The following is a 21,793-nucleotide window of genomic DNA, read 5'->3' as shown; positions in this document are numbered from 1 at the left end:
CTACAGAAACAGCTACTTTTCAAACAACATCCAACAAAGATTGGTTACAGTTATCAAATGATAATTTATGATGGAAAAAACTGTTAACCATATCACATCTTCAACAGGACAAACAGCTAGTTTTTTCAATAAACAATTTCCATGGAATGTAACAGTTACATAAATGCCAAGTAATAGCTATTTGGACTTGATTCTTCATAAAGAATTTATAACCTGATACTAATACTTTTCTCCAATTCCATATAATATATGGCAAATAATCATAATGCTAAGAAGTTATAATCCTTTCTGAAAACTGTTAATAATTATGTTAATAATAGGGCTATTCTTAGTTTGACTAAAAATTCAGTCTCATTGGTTCCTAACATTTACATAACACAAGCGTGAAAATTGCAAGGGGAGCAAAGAAGTTAAATGAGATAAATACTCATACTGAGAGAGAGAGAGAGAGAGAGAGAGAGCCATATGCATGGTCCCCCCCCCCAAAAAAAATAAGAAAAAACTCTCCCAGCTCACATCTACGTAAAAGGAGGTCCACAGATATGGAATGCTGCCCACATTTTTTTTTCTTTAAAAATATCATTTGTTATATGGGATGACTCTCTGGGAGGGGAAAAAAGGAAAGAATATTGGGAAAAGTTGAGGGGAGCTGCAGGAAGAGAAGGGTACATGGTTTGTTGTGTTCAAGGATGACAAATAGTACAATCATTCATGTACCTAAGTCTAAAATGATGCCACATTTTTAAAAAATCCTGATTCTTACCTTCTGTCTTAGTATCAATTCTAATACAGAAGAACAACAAGGCCTAGGCAACTGGGGTTAAGTGAACTTGCCAGGGTCACATGGCTAGGATGAGTCTGAGGCCAGATGGAATCCAGGACCTCCAGACTAAAGGTCTAACACTATTCACTGTGCTACCTTGCTGCCCCAATGATGCTACAATTAATAAAAGCTCTAGAAAATGAAGATTCTCTATAATTAACTTGATAGTATTTAAAAAGAAAGTTTAAAACAAAACAAAAAAGAAGTTTAAAACTCCATAAATCATGTAATGAAGTAATTCATCCCATAGAAACAGGCTGTTATTTGTAATTTTCTTTTAAAAAGTAAAATATCAGTAGGTCTCTTTGAGGTGGTAAAGAACTGGAAATTGAAGGGATGCCCATCAACTGGGGAACAGCTAAACGAGCTGTGGCATATGATTGTGATGGAATACTACTGCACGATAAGAAATGATGAACAAGTTAATATTGTAAAAACAGGGAAAGACCTATATGAAATTATGAAGGCTGAAATAAGTAGAACATTATCGCGACAGAAATATCATTTGAAGAATGACTTGTGTATGTCTTCCTTCAGACAAAAGAACTGATAAATAGAAAAAAGAAATAGAAATGACAGTTTTCTATTAAAATTTTATTAAATGTATACATCTAAAAATCTTTTTTTTTGTCAAATGATGTCTTCTCTAATGGAAAAAGGGAGGAAAAATGGTTAACTTGGTACTTAAATGTAACAAATAAATTTTTTTAAACCCTTACCTTCCATCTTGGAATACACAGTATGCTCCAAGGCAGAAGAGTGGTAAGGCCTAGGCAATGGGGGATAAGTGACTTGCCCAGGGTCACACAGCTGGGAAGTGTCTGAGGCCAGATTTGAACCTAGGACCTCCCATCTCTAGGCCTGACTCTCAATCCACTGAGCCACCCAGCTGCCCCAAATAATTTTTTTTTAATTGTACCCTAAAAAAAAAAAAGTAGACTACAAAACTGTTCAGAGCCAGGAGGAGAGGTTAAAAGAAAATCCTAAAAAAAATTCAAGACAAATTATATTTTATATAACTTTGAGCTTCAAAGGTCAGGGAAAATAAGGAGAGAATTCTAGCAGAAGGGAAGAATTAAATGAACAAAAAAATCTATTTAATGCCTAAAAATCTACCTCTATGAAAGCCTGGACTAAATGATGCTCTGGTGTAATTTGTGAACCATTGGTTAGCAGGTCTGCATATGGGGAATGGCAAGCAAGCAAAATATTTTATCTTCTTAAACATTAATAGTTACCTTATTATCTATATTTTGGGGTTTCTTGACAAATCTGACATTATTTAACTTAAAATATTTAATGACCTTTTCCTAACATAACTCTCCATTCCTATTATTGTACAGTACCTAGAACAGAGTAGGTAGGCACTTAAATTACTGCTCATTTATCATTATGCATTTCTACTTCAGTTAAAAAAAATTTCTGACAATATGGTATCGCATTGGAAAAGCTTCTCTATGCTACTAAAAGAGGTAATGATAGTTTACTTTTAAAAACACAGAAAAAAAATGAAAACCCATGTATTTTAAAGAATTTAAAAGAAAGAGTTCTTAACTTCACAAAATGTCATTAGCTCAGTTAGAGCACTATAGCATGCTAATGAAGACGAGGTCACAGGTTTGATTCCTGTGTGGCTCAGTTGGCTTTGCTCTCCCATAATAAAAGACCATAGCCCTATCCAGTCAGTAGCCTCATAAATCTTCCAAAGGCTAAAGTAGATGGAAAAACCTGAATTCATCACTACTACTGGGAGAAAAAAAATACATTCTCAAAATACATGTTTAATTTGGTTAGCTTTGGGAAATAAACTACATTACTATACTAATTCAAGAAACCAGGAAATATTTTGCACCAGAATATATACTATTATTATTTTTAAGCTACTAAATTACTAAATCTAAGCATAAGAACACCAAATTAATGATAAAACAATTTACTTGATTCTGTCAAAATTGCATAATTGTTCTTGCCAGAATTAAAGCATCATTAAAGTTTTATTTGAACTACACTGAAGACAAGGTAACAAACCCTGTGAGATCATATTACGTTTAAATGTCCACATCAATTCAGGTTCGAAGAGAGAAAAAATAGATAAACTCTTGCTGAATTCCCTAAAATAATTACATAACATCATATAAAGTTTACTCAAAAGAACTCTGGCTATCAAGTACAATCATTCTGAGAATTAATACATGCCAGTCCCTACGTAATCCTACCACATCCCATGTTCTAGTTCTCTAAGCTCTTTATATAATTATTACAACATCTTTCTTAACAAGAAACTGCTAAACCAAAAAAGTTACAAAAATTAATGACACTTCACTAGGCTCTCTTCCCTCCTTCACTCTCCATACAATCATTAGTATTTTCTCCTTAACTTCAAATCTGCTTCATTTACTTACTTTAACAACTGGTAGTCACTCGATTTATTCCACTTAAAATACAAACACAACTTTATAGAGAATTTAAAAAATATATATATATATATAGATATAGTGAAAGATCTAAGACATAATGTTTTATTTTTCCTAGGAAATGAAAAAGGTATATTTCCATATCAAAGAGCCTATGGGTAACAGAATGAACCTGATAATTAAAAAGTTGTGTAGTTCTATTCACTAGCCAGACTTTTATTTGGCATTTAATTAACAAGAAAATATTTTATATTCAACAGATAACTCTAAAAACACACCCTACAATAGGAGTTCTTAACCTTTTAAAGTCATGTACTGACTCCTATGTCACTCTGGCAAAGCCTACAGACCCTCTTCTCAAAATAATGTTTTTTAAATAATTGAAGCAAATGCTAAATTTCAGGTAGAGATTAGTAAAAATAGATATTCTTTTTCCTATCTAACTTCATAAGTCTCCAAAAGTCTCCTTTTGTAACCACTAGGGTAGGGGAGCTGTGAGTCCTCTGGTTAAGAATTCCTGCTTTAAAGCAAGCATACTTCCCTCATGAATCATGATCTTAACTGAAGTATTGATACCCTTGTATTGCACGCCCTTTACTACAAAACTAATGAAACATTAATCCTGGTGACCACTTGGAATAAACATTAACATCTGGTTTTCATTCTCCTTTTGAGTAAAAAAATTTTTTAACTTAAGTTTAGAATAGCTGATTTTTAAGTTTAGTTATTTACCTCTTATGCTAAGTTGTTTTTTCCTTAAGTATCCTCTGCATCAAACTCTCCTTCCGTCATTCTTCATGTCTTTCAAAGAGCTATTCATCAGGACTTAAGCCCTCTTGAAGTCATGTGTGGAGGTGGAGGCAGCATACGAGTTGGTTTCTAACTGTGTACTGCTCCTCCTCCCTATGAAATCTCAGGTGATGACAAGAAATGAGTTTCCTCTCATACTTTACTTGCTCTGGAAAAAACTAAGAAAATAGAACCAGAGCTGACATTTCACAAATAAGGAGATCATAGTTTTCTGAAGGCTTTTGGACTTGCATTTTTGTTTTCATTATCATGGTTATTATGTATACTGTTTATTCAGATTGTTTTCTATACTCTGCACTAACTCCCAAGTTTCTCTGAATTCTTCATATTTTCCATTTCTTACAATACAACAAAATTCTATAGATTTATGTGCCACAACTTGATTTGGTCATTTCCCCAAAATCTGCTGCCTCCCTACCCAAACACATAGATACACACATGCACATGCATACACTCTCACTCCGTTCAGTTTTTTACTATAATAAAATTTGGTGTTATGGTGTGAAGTAACAAGAACCCAGAAAATACATATAATAAACAATAATGCAAATGGAAAGAACAAACAACCTCTTCTCCAAAGAACCTGTATTCTATATAATTAAATTGGCCAAGTTTATCCCCAAATGCACCTCACTGCCTTTATCTATGCCCCCACCCCCACTACAGATGTATCACACTGCACAAACTATTAGACTCAGTGAATGTATTGATTGGCTTTGCTGAAATGCCTCTTCTAAAATTAAAAATGGCTTCGCAGATTGGGAGAAGGGAAAAGAATAAAAATTTACATAGCACCTAGTATGTGCCCAGCCCTGTGCTAAGAACTTTTATAGATATGATGTCATTTGACCCTCATAATCCTGGGATAGGGATGCTATTATTGTTCTCCTTTTACAGTTGAAGAAACTGAGGCATACAAAGGCACGCAAGTGACTTGCCCAAGGCTATTCAGCTAGTATCTAAGGGCATATTTGAACTCTTTTTTGACTCCAAACCTATTTCCTACTGACTGGTCCACCAGCTGCCTATCAGTTGACAGAAGATGGAAAGGAATATATTCAGAAATAAAGATACTAATCAAACTATAGAAATCAATTAAAAATTTAAAACTTCAAATGTTTTGGCATATATAGAAACTTTTTTCCTGTTATTTACCTTCTTAGCATATATGAGTGCAACATATTAATAGATGGGTATAGTCCCAAAGAAAAACAATCAAGATGGTGAAGTCTAGAAAATATGTCCTGTCAGTAATGGTTGAATAAACTGCAAAAGTTCATCTTGTTTAACCCATACTCAAACAGAAATTCATGGAGTTTCAAAAGTTGTAAGTGATATCTGAGGTTAATATCTAGTTTAATTTATAATCAAATATCACCTATACAATATCTCCAACAAAAAGCTATCTATCTAGACTTCTCCTTAAGACCCCCAGGTGAGGGGGGGTCTTACTGTCTCCTGAAATAGGACATTCCAATTCTTTATAGTAAAATATTAGTTTCTTGAAGGCATATGTCCTTGTTCCCCCTTTAAATTAGCCAGGGAAATGGCTAAACAAATTGTGGTATCTGATGGTGATGTTTGTTTTATTGTTTTATTATTGTGCTAAAAGGAATAATGAACTGGAGGAATTCCACGTGAACTGAAAAGACCTCCAGGAATTGATGCAGAGTGAAAGGAGCAGAACCAGGAGAACATTGTACACAGAGACTGATACCCTGTGGCACAACCAAATATAATAGTCTTTTGGACTAGCAGCAATGCAATGATCCAGGACAATTCAGAGGAACTTATGAGAAAGAACACTATTCACATCCAGAGAAAGAACTGTGGGAACAGAAACGCAGAAGAAAAACATATGATCAATCACATTGTTTGATAGGGATATGATTAGGGTTTTGGTGTTAAAAGATCACTTTACTGTAAATATGAATAACATGGAAATAGGTTTTGAATAATGATACATGCATAACCCAGTGGAACTTCTTGTGAGCTCTGGGAGGGGGGAAGGGATGTGGAGGGGTAGGGTAGAAATCACAAATCATGTAACCATGGAAAAATATTCTAAATAAAAATAATTAATTTTTTTAAAGAAAGAAACTCATTTTTGGAGACTTCTTTCACTTTTTATGTTAAGGATAGTTTACTGCAATCTTTTTCAGCTACATGTTAAAGATTAATGATTATCTTTGAAGTATAAAACCTAAAAGTCTTGTTAATTTGCATGCCAAAATTTCAAAAGGTTATTTTTTTTTGTTTTTTGTACTTAAAACTTCTGGCCTACATGTTAAGATAACAGTAGCCTTTCTCAAGGCCAGTCTTAGTAATATGCTAGTTTGATTAGACTACTCTGAGATAAACTTCACTCTTCAGTGTCATCTGCCTATTTCATCCTTGAATTCAAGAAACAATCAATTATAGATGACTCTCCATCTGCACCCAACTCCAGCCCCATATCCTGAAGTCAACAGATGCTTATATCTAAAGCAATTTAAGGGTCTTATATGAGTTATACCATAGGATAATCACACATGGAAAAAAGGCTATCCAGAAGCTCAGGGATGAGTTTCCTGGCCAATCAGCACTCAACACACATGCCCGACTAATTAGTGTTCTTAAAAGTTCAAGAACTCTAGAGAAGTGAGGTTTTGCTGACAAGGATTCACATTAGAAACAGAGATCATTTCTGTATAAAAAGTAACCCAGTCTTGGATCATACTGCTGCCTAAATTCTAATGCTTCTATAGGAAAGGGGAAGACTAACAGTAAATCTTAGAGGTCCAGAAGTGCTTACCTACTCTAGAAGTGCCCAAAGGGGATTTGGTAGCTTTCATGATCACTTCCCTCACCATACATGGATAAGATCTGGCTGGTAGTAGCCTATATTCTTTAATAAACCCCTGGGGATATTTATGAGTTGTGTGCTATATTGTTTTTACCTTTTAGTGACATGAAGATAACATTGATTTTATAGCTATCCATTTAGAAAGTCTTTCTTGCAATGGAGTACATTGGATAGAGAGGGCCTCAGAGTCAGGAAGACCTTGGTCTGGAATATACAATGCACAGGGGTGGGATAAAGGGGAGGATAACAGGAATGAGGAATAAAAAGAATTCAGGACAGGCTAGGAAGATTTATATGAATTGATGAGAATTCTTCAGGACAATTTTTATATAGCTTTATTTTGTGACTACAATAATTGCTTATGTTTGCTTCTACAAACACTAAGTTGACTTAGAATATTTGACCCTTACTACAGGAAATGGGATTAAGCTTGTTTCTGCATCATTAGTTCTCTGTCAGTTGAAAGTTAAATTTCTGGTCATACACATAAACATCTTTCATTGTTCTCTTCATTTTTTTAATCCTTTAATTTTTAAAAAAGGATGTTATTCTAAGGAAACATAAAAGTTATCAATCTTTTTTTTAAATCTTTATTTTCCATCTTAGAATCAATACTGCATATTGGTTCCAAGGCAGAAGAATGATAAGGACCAGGTCACCTTTTAGACAGCAAACCTTTTAGACACCATGTTGTGCCCCCCCACTGCTGTGCCTCACCCCACCCCCAGAGATCAACCCCCAACCCCCTTGAAAGGAGAGGGAGAAAGGGAAGGAATAGTCAAAGAAGTGCACTGCCCAGGATAGAGAGTAAGCTCTTCCATCAGGTTTCTGGGCAGAGGGGTGAGGAGGCATAGTAGAGTGGGGGGAGGGAACAGTTCCACCAGAGTCCCTCTGCTGTTGTAATCACTAACTCTGCCAAGGGCAGCACGCATGCCCACAGAGAGGTCTCTTCATGCCATCTTTGGCACGTGTGCCATAGGTTCACCATCATGGGGCTAGGCAATGAGAGTTAAATGATTTGTCCACGGTCACACAGCTAGGAGGTATCTGAGGTCATATATGAATCCAGGACCTCACAAAAAGTTATATATCTGAAACAGAATACTTCAAAAACTATTAGAAATACTATAGCACCTATTGGTTTAGGGAAGTCCGGCATCTCAAGGATAAATCAAACCCATAATGAAAGAGGATCTATTTACTAATGCACAAAACAAGCGAAGAATGAAGGAAGAACTAAATACTACAAAATTAAGCCTCAAAAAACATGCAGAGAACTGAGAGGCCTAGCAGCAAGAAAGGCCCTTATTGATACCTCTCCCACAAAGTGGAGCCTTATTAAAGTTAAAAGAAAGATGCGAAGACAAGTAAAAAATAGCTAATTATTGCAATAAAGAAAAAATATTTGTCATAGGCAAGAAAATATGCCCTATGCCTTACATATTTTCATTATCCAAAGGAATTATGATTTGAATCACTGATTTAAGAGTTCAGATGGGACTTTTGGTGTTATGTAATCTAATATTTATGAAATGAGGAAGGTGATATGACTTACCCAAGGTCACATAGATAATAAGTATGTAGCATAGCTGAAATTAGAACTGAGCCCCTAAGTCAATAATCCATTGTTCTTTCCACTATACAGTGATGTCTCCCTAAAAAACAATGTTTTGTAGAAACCAACTTAGCAACAATGTACAGAATGAATAAGAGGAAAAGAGAAAGGGAAACCAAGATGTGATGAGATTTTAAACTGGTGAAAGTAGTAGAAAAAGATGAATAGAAGAAACATTTGAACAAAGCTCCATCATAGCACAATAGCTAAAATATAAATCAAGGATTCTTAACTTGGGGTCTGTCCATGAATTTTTGTTTTTTGAGAAATGCATTTCAATATAATTGGTTTCTTTTGTAACCTGTAAACTTTATGTATTTAATTTTTTTTTCCTAAGAAAGGGTCCTTAGGTTTCACCAAATTGCCAAACAAGTCCATAATACAAAAGGTAAAAAACTTCTGATATAAATGGTGAAGGGAAAAGATGAGTCAAAAATTATTTTTTAAATGGATCAATAGAAGAATGATGGAACCTTTAATAGAAACAAGAAAAGTAACAAATTTGAAGACAGAGGAATGGTGCTGCTTTCCATCTGGTATACACTCATAAAAAAGGATAACTTGAATCTATCCACATCATAGTGAAAACATAATTTAAAAGTGGAAGCTAAAGAGGTGACTTCTGCCTCAAATAAGGAATAATTTTCTACATAGAGAATTTCTAAAAGTAGAATAGATTATCTTGGGAGTAATGGAGTTCTTTTCACTAAAAATACTTAATCTACAATTAATATTTTATCTAGTCATTTGTCACATCATAAAACAGGATACCATTCTGAGAAGGAAACCATAATCAGTGTTTCTCCACCTAAATTATTCCAGACTAGACAAATACCTGAATTCTCTACCAAGAACTGCTGGTCCTCCACTGCCACAGTAAGGTAATTCTTACTGGTTTGGGGAACAGGGCCCACAAACCTAAAAAGAGGAGGAAACCAGAGAATGGAAGTCCAGGGTTCAAGAAGAAAAAGAAGCTAGAGTTTTGGTTTTTCTTGTTTGTTTGCTTACATATATGTGTTTGAAGTAGTAAGCACCATAGATACTAAATATTTTGCTGATCAGGAAAATTTGTCAAAGACAAGCAGTTGGGAAAAATTTAGACTAAATAGTAACAATGTTTCAAAATCTGGATTAGATGAATAAAAAGACCAAAATGTCACAGATGGACATGTTTCCCACATATCTGAAACAATTTAGAGCTATAATAGTAGTTATGATCCAAGATGATTTTTCTATAAAGAAACTGGTCAGTTTCTAATTGTATAATCAATGTGAAATAGCAAATCCTCACAGCTATCCTTCAGGTTAAGATATTCAACTTTAATGATAATATCAAATAAGTTACTGGTCCATTCTTTGTAGCTCTGATCTTTAATGCAGTCAAACTTTTAGAGGAATTGGATAATGAGTAACTATAAAATGACATTAAAATCAACTTTTTCAACAGTTACTCCAGAAAAATAGCAATGTTTCCTGAGGGAAAATGTTATTTTATATATTCCTAGTTCAACAGTTAACGGCTTACTGTTCTTGCTAGCAACAATTTATAAAGCATTTTAACATCTTTAAAAAAAAAAAGCTTTTATAGACACTATCTGACAACAATATGGTGATGATGACATTGAAACTGTAACTATTATTATCATCATTTTAGCAGTAAGGAAAATGAGATTCAAAGTAGATAATAACAATAATAATAGCTAGCATTTTCAAAGTGTTTTAAAGTCTGAAAAGTACTTTACAAATATTTTCTCATTTTCACAAAAATCTTGGGAAACGGGTGTCGTTATTATCCCCATTTTACAAATGAGAAAACTGAGATAGAGAGAAAGGTTAGGTTGCTTACCCAGGATCATAGCCAATAAGTATCTGAGGCTAAATTTGAAATTAGGTACTCTCCAGTCGAGGCCCAGAACCTTAACTACTATACTACTTAACTGACTAGTCTATGATGGCAGAAATTTGAACAGAGGTCTCTCATATCTTTTAAGTCTAGCAATCTTTTCACTGACACATGAAACCTTTCCATATTATAATGCCTACCAACCTTGACAAAAGGAAAAATAAAGGAAATAAAAATATATTAATAACTAGGAAATGATGAATTATAGCTCTTAAAAGACCAATATTTCAACCACCTATTAAAGTGTATTTCACAGTTGAATCAAAGACTAAATATCATAGTATAACTGACTTACTAAAAAAAGGGAAATGAATATTACTGTTCAATAAAAAATAATAGTACAAATATATGCATGATCAAAGGAACACAACCAGGAGAACAATTTATATAGTAAAGACATTTTAAAGAAAAATAACTTTGAAAGATTTAAGATCTCTGACCAGATATGATTCTAAGATCCAGTTGTGAAAGCATGGTATTTGCTTCCTATTAAAGGGGTAATAATGGATTTAAAGTACTAAATAAGACACACATGTCATATATATGTATATATAAATGAATTTGTTTTATTCCACTGTACTTATTTGTTAGAAGGCCTGTGTTTTTCTTTCTCTTTTTTTTCTCATTGCTGGGCAGCATTTGGAAAAGAGAGGAAAGTTAATAATAATGTTGCTATTGTAGCATTTTTAAATGCATAGCAGGGAACAAAATGAAGATTAAAAGGAAATAGAAAAGTAGGTTAACTTTTAAAGTAACATGTTGAGTTTATTATAAATTGTTTTTAAAAATTGCACATAATAGAAATTTACAGTTTCACATACAACCCTCGTTTTCTGATCTAATTCATGTTAAGTTTGAATTTTTTTAATCTTTTAAAAAGGAACTTAAACATAAATTTATTGTATATTACATCTGCTGATTACACTTTGAGGATCCTTTTCTTCAACAGTACTTTTTATTTTTCACTGTTTTACATGTGAAAAATTCACCAAGTCAAGATTAATACTAAAGTGTATATATGTAGATCTATATATAAAAAAATCTGGTTAATGTACCTATAATATATAATGTATACCATATGTATATATACAAGTTTTATAGCCTGGTTGTTAATGCAAATATTATATGTTATCTGATCATTATGTTTCTATTTTATAACTACATATATACATGTATGTATATAAAATATATATATATATAATTTCTTATAAAAAGTTAACCTTAACATATTCAAACCTCACAAAAAAAAACAATGAAAAATGAAAAGTACTACTGAAAATTACCCTCAAAATGTTACATAATAAGAATAGGATAAGATATAAAAAAAATAATGTTACAATGAAGGCAAATGTGTAGGAATTATTTATTGACATGATTACAAGCCTTATGCAAGGATAAATTTGGAATGTTAAAAGAAAAGACTGAAGTAGTATTGACATAATCCAGCATATTAGGTTATTTGTTACTCTTTAATAATGAATTTTCTGGCAATATCTGCCTGGATTGTGAATCCAATTTGTAACCATACTTCTCTATCAGAGTAGAGGTTTTTTAATATGTCTTCTGGATAGCTTTCTCAAATAAAGAACAATATTGCATAAGCTATCATACTGAGCATTAAAATTTAATGATGTTTGACAATTCTCTGCAGAATCTAAAACTCATATCTAAATATTTTAAGGATCTATGATTTCATTCCTTACTCATTCTACCAATGAAGATCAAATTCCTACAACAAATAAGTTGATAGCTGTAAAAATGGAGATTTGAACCCCAGACTTCAATCCCCAGAAATCCTTGCTCTAGTTCCCAAGATGCCCTCTACACTCCCTGAATCTCCCTGAGTGCGAGAACAAAATTTCTATTTAAACTGGCTGTAAAGCCTACTGAGTTCTCTTCCTGCTTCCGCTTCCAAAGGCTCTCTCTCTTGGCTTCCACGTCTGGGCTCATGCGGCTCTACCAGGCAGGATGTAGAGTGAGTGATTGTGAATGGGCTCTCTGGGCCTAGACATGTGCTTTCTTAATCTTTAATAAGACTTCATAAAGATATATAATACTTCTAGCAGAGAAACTAATTTTAACTGCTACATAGCTTTGGTAGATATTAAATTGTCCACTTAAATCTAAAACTAGAAATTCAAAAAGGCAATAAAGATAATTTTGTAAGAGGACACTTTTGAATTACAAGAGGAACATTTCAACTACAAAGCATGTCATATTAATTCTCTAAAGCATCACTCTGATCATTACATTAAATGTTTTCTTAACTGAAATGAGGAATATAACACACTATAATCAGAATAGCATCTGTGTCTTAAAAACAAGTACTTGTTGTACATTCAAGGTATATAAGGTACATCACCATTATTTTCAACTAATGTTGATTTTTAGTACCATGGTACCAATTGTACCATGTCTAGTACAGTGGGAAAAGTACTGGTTTTGGAGTCATAGGATCTGAACTGAGATCCTGGCTCTTCTATTTACTACATCAGACAAATCACAGCCTCTCTATTCCTGTTTTCTCAGCTGTAAAATGAGAAACACATATTAGATTAAATCTAAGTTCTCTTTCAGTTCTTAATCTATGATCCCATATGACAATTTAATTTTAAAACATCAGAAGGTTTTGGTAGAAAATTATTTAAGATTTATTTATTTTATTTAATGGTAACCATTAAGTTCACTTAATCAAAGATGCAAAGAAAAGGACATGGGGGTGGAGGTTAGGGGATTCACATTGGCAGGGTTTTTAAAAAAATCCTATTTGTTGGTCACAGGAGGAAATAGATTCTTGGTACCATATTACCAGAAACATCCACAGGTAAAACAAATGTAGTGATGTTGGAGAAACTCATCTCAAAAAATGGGAGACTCAAACTCCATTCAATCCAGAAGAAAATAATTTTATTTGAAGGAAAAGTGGTTTTATTGTGGTATAATAGCCTAGTAACTGATGGAACAGTCTGGGGGCTAATCAGGTAGCTTTAGGGCTGATGGATAAGCACAGGAACTAGTAGAGAAACCTCTTTGAAGCTGAGAGTATGGAATAACAGCTCGGCTGAAGAGTGGCCAGATTCCACCAAAGAGTGACAGCTTCCACACACTGAGAATCAGGGTTGGCATATTTATTGGAGTCTGGTAGCTTTGCATCTCCCATTCCAAACTCAAGTGGAGGTATGATTTAGGGTTTGTTGCCACAGAGAATAAAGAACATGTGTAAGATTAGGGGATTCTTTTGGAATGCCAAAGTCCCCAATGCAAAGGTTCCATGTTCCCCCATGTCCACCTTGACATAATTTGTCATTGGGAAAGGTCTCACTGCCCCTCTAGAATAAGAACTGGAAGGAGGAGGGAGAAGTGCCATACATTGGAGGACCACTATAGGTAATTATGTCTTTCAGTTCTAAGAACAATATGCATAATGAATAAAACAAATTAGGCACAAAGCTGATGCCCAATATAAAGTATTACAGATCTAGTACATGAGAGTGGGTAACATCATTCTGTAATTCATGCTTGACTAATGCTGAAACTATAGGTTTTGCAGTTGATGTTTAACAAGTGCTGACTAGTGAGAAATGCAAGATTTCAGAGTATGAGGGTCCCATTCCCATTACTACCCCCTCCTCACTGCCCACTGTCAGCCCAAATGGGTAGAGGCTATATATAAACCAGTGGGAAAAGAAGAAATGAAGATCTTTTCTAGAGAGCTATGAGTATATCCTAGGAAGGTAGGAGAGGTTCTGGGATAAAACATTCCTCTATCATACTCTACTCAAATATTCAAAATTTATAAAGTAAACTCCACATCAAAAACTAATTCCTTTTTTCAGGACAGGTCACATTGGATTTCTTAAGAGCCTCTGATTCCTTGCATAATATACCATCAGTCAGTAAATGTCTTTTGCTAGTGAAGGGAAAAGATCATTTCTGGACTGCTAACAAAAAGCATTATTACACTAAAATGGTCATAAAACTGGATATAAGAAATCACTTCTATGTGGAAAATTGTCCATTTGTTTCTATAGGATGTGAATGATTTCACTCTTTAATTTTGCAACATTTTTTGATAGTTTTCCTGAATTATGTACTTTAACTATTTGAAAGGCGAAGGGAAAGAGAGGAATACATTTATTAGTATGTGCAATATGCTAGGCATGTGCTAAGTACCTATAAATATCATCCTATTTGGTCCTTGTGAGTAGGTGATACTTATTATCCCTATTTTACAAAGAAAGAAACTTGAGACCTAAAGGCTAAATTACTTGTATAGGCTCACACAGCAAGTAACTGTGAGTCTAGATTGAAACTTGGGTCTTCCTGACTCTAGTGTCAGTCCTTCCAAATTTTTATTTTCTCTTGTACTGGCTTTCTAATCCATGAATAAGCATTTAGATGTACAACTCTCTCTCTAAATGATGCCATGTCATCTTCAACTATAGGTTTCTTCCAAAATGTAATCTGTTCTTTCATGAATTCCTCAGCTAAAGTCACAAAACATTTCATTTACTTAATGGGTCAGCAGGACAAAAATTCCCAACCCCCAAAAATATAACAAGTATAGAAAGTTACCAGCTATGAAATGGAATTTCAATTTGGGTATGAGAAAATTTAAAACAAAATGCTTTTTAAATAACCTGTATCAAGAAGCAGAATATGGGCTATTTATGGCCAGAAGAAATAAGTTTTAGGGATACCTCACATTAAGTATTTTTAATATATTTTATTTATTATATACATATTTATATTTATATATATTTATATATAATATATATTTTTTAATTTTTAGTTTCAAATTCTTTCTCTCCCTCCAGCTCCTCCCCCATCCAGTAAGAAGGCTAGCAACATGATATCAATTATACATGTGAAAGTCACACAAAACATATTTCTGTATTAGCCATCTTGGAAAAATAAAGTAAAATTTTAAAGTATGCTCCAATCTGCACTGAGAGAGCATCAGTTCTCTCTTTAGAGATAGGTAGCATTTTTCATTGTGCAACTTTGCAATTGCCTCAGATTGTTGTATTGTTTAGAGAAACTAAGTCATTCACAGTTGATCACTATTACAATATGCCTCACACTATTATTTAGCACAGAGAGGAAGTTAAAAAATACTTTTTCTCACTTAACTGAAAGATTGTAGTATTAGAATTGCTCAGGAAAACTACATGCTAAATCAGAAGTTTAGCTTCCGGGCAACATAAAATTTCTACTAAGGATCTCATGGCACTCAATTAATTGTAATCATACTTAGATTTTGTAACAAAGTTTCTTTCCTCTTGTGTTCTATTAAAACTACTTTTACAATACCTTCTCCTAGTAACAACACTGCCAGTCCTTGTCTACAACTTATCAGTTCACAGTCTTTCAAGCCAGAAGAGCCTTCAAAGATCATTTAATCAGTTCCCTTGCTTTACAGAGGAGGAAAGATAGGTCTAAATAAGATTAAGCCATTTAAAAAAACAAACAAACAAAAAAAAACTCTTACCTTCTCTTTCGGAATCAATATTAAGTATTGGTTCCAAAGCAGAAGAATGGTAAGGGCTAGGCAATGGGGGTTAAGTGATTTGCCTAAGGTAGCAAAGTATTGAGGTTTCTGAGGTAAAATTTGAACCCAGGACCTCCAGTCTCTAGGTAGGCTCTCTCTCCACTGAGTTACCTACTTGCCCTTAAGCCACTTTCTAGATCTAGGCCATAGATCAGAGCCCAGATACAAGCTCAGATACCAGAAAGTCAATGCTCTTTCCACTATACCATACTGCAGTTTTACTTCTCTTCCTAAAAACTAATGTTGACTGTGTACTGCATTAAGAAAGACACAGCTCTGGAGGCAGCTTGCTGTCTCAGTAAATTGAGAGCCAGGCCTAGAAATGGGGGTCTGGTTCAAATCTGTCATCAGATACCTCCTAGCTTTGTGACCTTAGGCAAGTCACTTAACCCCCATAGCCTTATTGATTCTAAGACTGTAGGTAAGAGTTTGGGGGAAAAAAACCCCATCTACTTCTAGAAATAAGGTGTTGGGCTGCTGGACTCTGCTCTGGAGTTATATTCTACTAGAGGCGCCACAGTTTAAGGACCCTGAAAAGCTGGAAAAGCACCAGAAAGAGGATAAACTAGAATGGTGAAGAGCCTGGTCAGGCAGTCTTATGAAGAACTGGGAATGCTCTTTTAAAGAACTAGAGAATAGAAGACAGGGGAGTATAATGAATGTGTTTATTTAAATTTAGGCTTAATGTCAGGAAAAACTTTTTAACAATGAGATCTGTCCAAAGGTGGAAATTGGGTCCCCTTCACTGATGGTCCCTTCCAGCTCTAAATTCTATATTTCTTGGAAATTCTTTTCCCCAAATCCCAGCAGCAGTCTTCCACTTAAGATTTTTAAGTAATTCATGGGCAAACCCCCAAAGTACTAAATCTCATTTTCATCATTTCCAGTCCTAGAGCTTCTATTTCAAAGGCAGTATGGTGAAAGAGAATAGACTTTAAAGTCAGTGGGTCTGGTTTTAAATCCCAGAATTGCCCTTTTACTACCTGTCACTTAATTCTCTGGGCCTCAATTACAGCATTTGTAACAGGAGAAGTTTAGGAGTAGATGCTCCCTTAAGTCCCTTCCAGGTCTATTGATCTGAGATCCTGTGAAAATGGGAATATCCTATAAAACAACTCTGATCATCATTTTCTATAGTCGAAAAAATTATTATGACATTTAGCCCAATTTCTTAGCTCCAACAGCAATTACAACAGTTAAAGGAATGGCGGGGGTGAGGGAGATCAGGGCTGAAATGCAAAGTAACTTGCCACCATCCAAGAACACTTTGCCTGAAAATGAGGGGGTCTGTTGAAGAGATTTGGGAGTTAACCAGAAAGAAGAGCCCAACGAAGCAGCAAACCGCTTCAAACTCACTAACAGGAGGTAGGCCGGGCTGGTTGTTTTCAGGCTTTCCTCCAAGAACTTAATGAAGAGGCTAGAAAAGGAGGCAGAAGGGGGAGGGAAGGGGAGGAGAGTGGAGCTGGAGACGGAAGAATGGAGAGCAGGAAAAGTGGAGAGAGAGGGAGGGAGGGAAAGAAGGGGAGACAGAAAGAGGAAAGGAGGAAAGGGAAAAGGAAGGGGAGAGAGGAAAGGAGAAAAAGAGGGGAGGAGGAAAAGACCGGAGGGAAGGAACAGGAGAAGTAGGAAAGGAAGAGAAAGGGATTGAAGGGGGGGAGGAGGGAAAGGGAATGGAAGACAGAGAGGAAATAAGTAAGAGGAGGAAAGGAGGGGAGAGCGAGGGAAAGAAGAAAGGACAGAGGAAAGGAAGGTGAGAGGGAAGAAGGGAAGAAGGAAAAAGGAGGAAAAAGTGGGGGAAGGGAAAGGGGCGGGGAAAGGGGGCGGAACCACGAGCTCGGTAAGTGCCAGCACTTGCCACGCGCCGGTAGCTCAGTTCCCGAACCGTCAGGAAAGATAGCCACGCGGCCACCATCCTAGCCTTAGCATAGGGGAGGCTCTTAGGGGCTCCGGGTGGGGATCGGTGACTCACCCACAGGCCAGTACCCCAGGAATACCGCATTCCGACAGTCGGACTGCGGCATCTTCTTAGGCCTCCTTGGATGCCGTGGCAGACCGAGACGGAGGCGGGCCCATGCAGGGGCTCTCCTCAGGGCCGCCTCGCTCCCCACAGTGGCCCGACTCCTCCCCGCCCCCGGCAGCCAGAGCCCAGAGCCGGAACCCAGCGAGAGCCGACTCGGCTGCAGACACCGCAAACACCACCGCCACCGCCGCCACCGCCGCCACCGCCGCCGCCTGGTGCCCACGTGACCTGCGCGTCAGGCGGCCCAGCTCGCGTCAGGCGCCTCCACTAAAGCCCGCCATCCGCGAGGGAGGTGCTGTCTGCCCTCCTCCCTCACAATGAAGAAAGCCCGTTCCGCCTTCCTTTTTTCTTGCTCAGTTTTGACACCTCTTCCCAGTTTTTCTCCCCCATTTCTTGAGTCTTCAGTCAAAAAACTCTGCCCCAGCCCTACTCATTCCCATCATCCCTGCTCCCATTTCAGCCTTCCGTGAGCTACCTAGCCTACCCTAGACAGCAAGCGTTGGTTAAAATTGGCTCTAGGAAAGCTGATGTGTGAGGTTTATTTATTTATTTTTTAATATATAAGGGGAGTGGACTGTACCCAGATCCTGGAGAAATCTCTACCGTCTCAAAGTTGATCTGCTGAGGCCAGAGTAAAGGGATTGTTACCCAGGATTTCCGCCTCATTTGATCTTTCTTACCTTTAAATTCCAAGCACCGTGCCTTGCAAGTACTGAGGATACACATAAAGCAAACCTCCCTAACCTACCTAATTAACCCCAAATTATAGGTGGCTCCTATCACCGCCAAGATCCCAGGTATAAACTCTTCTGTTTGGAGCAAACTTTTTCATAAAAATGCCCTTATCCACACACACGCGCGCGCGTACCCTTTCCCCGCATCCTTTCCAGTCTTCTTACAGCTTACAACACTTACTCTGCGATAGTAACACAAGGCTCCTTGATAGAAGTTCTTCAGCCTCGAAACTCTAAGCGTTTTAATGAACTCTCCTTCATTCCTAAAATGCTCTCCCTCCGGGCTTCCTTCAAGTACCAGCTAAAAATTCTACCAGTCTCTCTAAAAGCTTTCCCGATGCTCCTCAATTTAGTGCCTTTCCTAGGCGGATTATATCCAATTTATTCTATATGTAGCTTGTTTCATATTGTCTCTCCCATTTGACTGTGAGCTCCTTGAAAGCAAAGACTTTTTACCTTTCTTTGACTCTCCATCGCTTAGCTAGCCACATAGTAGGTGCTTAATAAATGTTTACTGATTGATTAACATTAATGATCTTACATTCAAATGGGGAAAGACTACACAAAAGGAGATATAGACAACTGAAAGGGATTGTGGCCCAGGAAGAAAAAAAGGAAAAGGGGAATCCTTTTCTTCCTTCTCCACCAAGCCATCCCTTATGATGAATAAGAAAAGGAAGGGGTAGGGGTAGGGGGACAGTTGAAAAAAAATCGTATATTTTAAGCTTTCTTTAAAATATTTTATTTTAAAATATTTATTGCCAACTTGTTTTTATTTTGCCTAAATTTCTTTCAGTAACTCCCCACTCTTTTTTCTCTCCAAAGCTATCCCAAATTATATTTTTAAAGAAAAAAGATTTTTAAAATCAACAAAGCTGACCACTACACCAAAGAAGTCTAGATATGTGATGTCTTTTTTTTTTTTTTTAATAAAAATACTGTGTATTGGCTCCAAGGCAGAAGAGTGGTAAGGGCTAGGCAATGGGGGTCAAGTGACTTGCCCAGGGTCACACAGCTGGGAAGTGTCTGAGGCCAGATTTGAACCTAGGACCTCCCATCTCTAGGCTTGGCTCTCAATCCACTGAGCTACCCAGCTGCCCCCCATAAGTCTTTTTTTTAATGCTCTACTCTCAGTGATAAGTTTGTTTTATTTTGTTTTTAAGGTGGGCAGCCTGAGAATGCCATTTAGGGTTTGTTCCTTACATGGACAACACCAGACTGTTTCACTCTACAGATATTGTGCATTTGGATATATTTACTTTTCTGGTTTAGGGATCCACATTTTTTTCCTCTTTGTCTAATATTTTCCTTATGGTATGTCAATTAACTTACCCCTAACAATTTGATTCCTAGCTATGTTAGCCTTTTGTAAGTAAAAATGGTACCATTTGAGGGGCATGCTAAATCCAATGAGTTTTTCTCAGTTCTTATCCTTCTGAAACTCTCTCCTCCCTAGTTTGAGATTATCCTTGTCTTATTTTCTATGCATGAGTGTATCACAGACTTGTCTTTGGGTCCTCTTCTGTGTCTATGAACTCTCTCAGACCTAACATGGGTTTCTATGCAGGTCTCCCAAATCCAATCCTCATTGATCTCCTGTTCTCTCATCCTGCATTGTAAAATAGGTGGGTAAAATAAGGGTTCAAACTAAATAATATAACAAAAGAACAGATTTATTTAACTAAAGGGAGAAGGGAAAGGGGATCAGGTAATATCTAACTTTACACCCAAATCAGAGACTAAAACCCTAACACCCTTTTATACCTATTCTAAACTAACTCCTTAATTACTAATTAATATTGGGGAGGGTTTGGTAGGAGCAGGAATAAGGGTCAAACTTAATCTCACACAACTAGAGTTCACTTTGGGTAAAGCAGAAGTCCCAATATGAAAAGTAGCGCTGTAGAAATCAGAATCAGAAGGGGAGTGATGGATTAACACACACCATCCACCAGTGTAATGTTATCCACTATCTCTACCACTTCCTTAAGGTGATTTTCATCATAGGAAGGTCCAGTCTCCTGGAAGCTTCAAGTTTCCCGCTCTCCTCCAGAGAAGACAACCAGCTGCTCCCAGAAACTGTCTGTATGTTCAGTTCCTCAGCTCCTGGGAGCTCCAGAATGTTGGCCTGCAGGATCTCCTGCTTTCAGCTTGTTCCTGCTAAAATCCCTTACAACAATTGCCTAATGGACATTTATATTTCAAAATTAAGAGTGTGCCCAAAACAGAACTCAATATCTTTCTTCTGAAACAACTCTTTCCAACTTTTTTACTTTTCTCAAGGGCACCACCACTTTTCCAGACATAAGAACATAGTCTCAATGTTACCCACATTTCTCCCTTATCCCATATCCTGTCAGTTGCCAAATTCTGTCAAAATTCTATCTTCACAAAATCTCTTGCTTCTCCACATACAAGTTGCCCCCCTAGTTCAGGTGTTCTTCACCTTTCACCTAGACTGCAATCAACTCCTAATTGATCTCTTTCTTCTCTCCAATCTGTTCTCTCTAAAATTGCCAAGTGGTATTCTTAATGTTTAGGTCTGACCATATTCATCTACTGTTCAGAGTATGTCTGGAATTATGATTTTATCATTTTAGATTTCTCCCCAGGAGTAAATCCTCCATATCACTACATATGTAAAACTGGTCCATAATTCATAGTTCTTAGAGAGTTCCTTAGAGCCCTGAGAGTTTTAGTGACTTACCCAGGGCTATATAGTACAAGTCAGAAGCAGGAGATATAGTAATGATGATCAACTGTGAAGACTTGGCTACTCTGATCAATACAGTGATCCAAGACCCAAAGGGCTTATTTTGAAAAAAATGTTATCCACCTCTAGAAGGAGAACCAATGAACTCTAAGTGCAAATTGAAGTATAATTTTTTCTTTCTTGTGATATGGGTAATATGGAAAGTTTTACATGATTTCACATGTATAAATGATATCACATTATTTTCCATCTCATTGGGGGAGATGGAAAAGGAATTAGAGGAAAGAAGAGAATTTGGAACTCAAAATTTAAAAAGAAGAGAATATTAAAAATAAACAAATAATAGAATTTTAAATTTAAAAACT

The 21,793-nt window shown here is 36.2% G+C and overlaps 1 protein-coding gene across 3 annotated transcripts in view; it reads right to left on the bottom strand.

The window, feature by feature from the left end:
• GALNT11 (polypeptide N-acetylgalactosaminyltransferase 11) overlaps positions 1 to 18,068 on the bottom strand; it is a 116,545-nt gene extending 98,477 nt beyond the window's left edge. For 2 of the 3 annotated variants that reach the window (XM_001364267.5, XM_007504645.3), the window contains exon 1: positions 17,931 to 18,068. The gene's annotated coding sequence lies outside the window, so the exon portion shown is untranslated. Of the gene's footprint in view, positions 1 to 3,969; positions 4,133 to 17,930 lie in introns of those variants that run through there. The other variant, XM_016426258.2, reaches the window with a different exon arrangement.
• Between the last annotated feature and the right edge of the window lie 3,725 nt (positions 18,069 to 21,793).

The sequence above is a fragment of the Monodelphis domestica genome, chromosome 5 (genome assembly GCF_027887165.1).
Source record: "Monodelphis domestica isolate mMonDom1 chromosome 5, mMonDom1.pri, whole genome shotgun sequence".
NCBI lineage: Eukaryota > Metazoa > Chordata > Mammalia > Didelphimorphia > Didelphidae > Monodelphis > Monodelphis domestica.
Note: the sequence above shows the minus strand (reverse complement) of the source record. Positions and strands in the feature narration are given on the sequence as shown.